General features: G+C 34.9%; 1 pseudogene; it reads left to right on the top strand.

The window, feature by feature from the left end:
• The first annotated feature begins 737 nt into the window (after positions 1-737).
• Positions 738-906, top strand: LOC114672943 (U2 spliceosomal RNA; annotated as a pseudogene).
• Positions 907-3,338: the final 2,432 nt, after the last annotated feature.

The following is a 3,338-nucleotide window of genomic DNA, read 5'->3' as shown; positions in this document are numbered from 1 at the left end:
TTTCCTTCCTCTGAATACTAATGTCCCGATGATGATAAAAATAAATAAATATTTCACACACATACACAAACACATATCAAAACAAAACAGAAGGAAAAAGAGAAAAAGAAAATATTGCTTGATTTTGCTTGAAAATCTTGCATGCTTGATTCATTTCATGTTTATATCCTTCTGGATTTCCTTCCTGGGCTCCTGGGAATTGTCTAGTTAGCAGTTAGGAAGGGCTACTGGGTTACTACTGTTTTAAATGTGGCATGCCAGTCTTTTGTGACTTTTCCTCTTTGGGAGAGAGCTAGGCTTTATTAAGAAACCTTCTAAACATATGTTTCTTCATTCTTTATCCACCAAGTCCATGGAGATGTTGATATAGTCCATTATGTCTGAGGGACTGAGAAGGTTGTTATTTTTCAGTATTTTTCCAGAAATGGAGGCTTTGCTACGAAAAAAAAAAAAAAACCTGTGGTTGGTCAAACGAATTTAGAACACCTGAGTCCTTATTGGGTTAAAGTTTCTTTACCCTGGCTTTTCAATGAAGGAAAAATATATACTGAATATCTAGTCATATGCCAAAGCATGTTCCCTATGTTTTTCCATTTAATCTTACAAAAAGAAAGACACTGACAATAATAACAGTGTCCTAATGACATAAATGAAGAAACTGAGACTGAGTATAAATATAATTTAAATTAGAGATTCTTAGGAATCTTCGCAGCTCATTATAATAGATTTACTTCGCTATTGCTTCTCGGCCTTTTGGCTAAGATCAAGTGTAGAATCTGTTCTTATCAGATTTACTTCCCTATGAAAATATTTAAGAGGCACTGTGGTACAACTCACATCACTAGATTTTAGAATATTAGACTTAAGTCTCTTACCATGACCTTGAGAAAAAAATATGAACCCCTCTGAATCTTACTTTCCTCCCCTCTGTAGAGGTGCAAAATTTGAATACAGAAATGGGAGACAGTACTTACTAATTCTGTGTCTTAGGTCAGCTTTCTCCAAAGTAGTGTCTGAGATGATAAATCATGCACATGGTATTTATTAAGAACATGCCGTCAGGAAAGATCAATAAGGTAAAAGCGGGAGGGATGTGAGAAAACCAAGCAAGGACATGATTTTGCATGAACCCTCACTATCAGCCTGATGCTGAGGAAATTCCAGAGCATGTTGTTCCTCAGAGTATGTCCTAACTCAAGGCAAGGTTGTGTAATAATCAAAGTGGGGGTATTTAGCATTATCCCAAATATTTATAATTTTTTGTTATAAGAAGATTCAAAATTCCCTCCTCTAGCTATTTGGAGATATACAATACAACACTGTTAACCATAGTCACCCTACTGGGCAATAGAAGACCAGAACTTATTCCTCTTATCTAACCATAACTTTGTATTCATTAACTAATATCTCCCCATCTCACTCTCCTCTTCACTCTCCAGCCTCTGGTGACCACAGGTCTACTTTCTATTTCTGTAAGATCAATGTTTTAGATTCCAGATGTGTGTGAGATCACGTGGTTTTTGTCTTTTTGTGCCTCACTTATTTCACCTACCATAATGTCCTCCAAGTTCACTCATGCTGCCATAAATGACAGGATTTCATTCCTTTCAACATCTGAATAGTATTCCATTGTGTATGTACACACATTTTCTTTATACATTTTATAATTCATCTGTTGATGGATACAGAGGCTGATTCTGTATCTTTATACATTTTATACATTCATCTGTTGATGGATACTTAGGTTTATTCCATATCTTGGATATTGCTACAATAAAGATGGGAGTGCAGATGTCTCTTCAACTTACTTATTTCATTTCCTTTGGATGTGTAATATCCAGTTGTGCAATTGTTGGATCATATGGTAACAGTTTTTAATTTTGTGGAAACTTTTCATACTGTTTTCCATAATGATGCTACAAAATGTACACCCCCACCAACAGGGCATGAGTTTCTCTTTTTTAGCCAGGCATGGTGGTATGTGCCTGTAGTCTCAGCTACTCAGGAGGCTAATGCAGGAGGATCCCCTTGAGCCGAAGAGTTCTAGGTTGCAGTGAGCCATGATCAGGCCACTGTACTCCAGCCTGGGCAACAGAGCAAGATTCTGTCTCTAAAAGTAAAAATAATAATAATTATTATATATATATATTTCTTAAAGTTGCCCTTTCTCTACATCTGCACCAGCATTTGTGGATTGTTTTGTTTTGTTTTGTTTTAATAACAGTCATTCTCGAAATGGGATGAAGTGGTATCTCGTTGTGGTTTTGGTTTGCATTTCCTTGATGATTAGTGATATTACACATGTTTTCACATACCTGTTAGCCATTTGTATGTTTTCTTTTCATAAATGTCTATTCAAGTATTTTCTCCATTTTTAGATTTGGTTATTTATTTGTCTGCTATTGAGTTGTTTGAGTTTCTTATATATTCTGGATATTAGTCCTTTGTCAGATAGATAGTGGGCAAATTTTTCTATCATTATTTAAGTTGTCTCTTCAGTCTGCTGATTGTTTCCTCTGCTGTGTAGAAGCTTTTTAGCTTGATGTAATTCCATTTGTCTATTTTTGCTTTTGTTTGCTTGTGCTTTCGAGTTCTTATTCAAAAAAAATTTTGCTGAAACCAATGTCATGAAATGTTTCCCCTCTGTTTTCTTCTGGTATTTTTTATCACTGTGGGTCTTCCATTTAAGTCTTTAACCCATTTTGAGTTGATTTTTGTATTTGGTGAGAGATAGGGGTCTAGTTTTCACTTTTCTGCATATGAAGAAAACTGGATATCCAGTTTTGCCAGCAGTATTTATTGAAGAGATTGTTCTTGACATCTTTGTTGAAAATCAATTTGCTGTCAGTGCATAGATTTATTTCTATGTTCTCTATTCTGCTTCACTGTTCTGTTTTTAAGGCCAGTACTGCACCATTTTGTTTACTATAGCTTTGTAGTACACTAAAAGTTAGGTAGCGTGATGTTTCCAGCTTTGTTATTTTTGCTCAAAATTGTTTCAGTGAATTGTATATTTAAAACAAGCAAACTTTATGGCATATTAATTATATCTCAGTAAAATTTTTACAAATTGCTAGTGAAATGTCTGGAATGTCTAATATAGGCAAATTAAAATCTTCTCTGGATGATCATGTCTTCGTCTCAGGTCTCATTGTGTTCTTCTAGATAAAACTTCACTGAAGATGAGCTCACAATTTTTAATTACAAAGCACACAACAAAATAATTCAACATGAGTAACAGCAAAACTACCAAATAGAAGGGTTAAGTCCCCCAGTTTTTATTCTGGTTTTATCAGTTCCTCAACATCTCTGAACCAGTTTTGTCCTCTGTATCAGTG

This window comes from Macaca mulatta, chromosome 15, assembly GCF_049350105.2.
Source record: "Macaca mulatta isolate MMU2019108-1 chromosome 15, T2T-MMU8v2.0, whole genome shotgun sequence".
Taxonomy (NCBI): domain Eukaryota; kingdom Metazoa; phylum Chordata; class Mammalia; order Primates; family Cercopithecidae; genus Macaca; species Macaca mulatta.
This window is presented reverse-complemented; position numbering and strand designations above follow the sequence as displayed.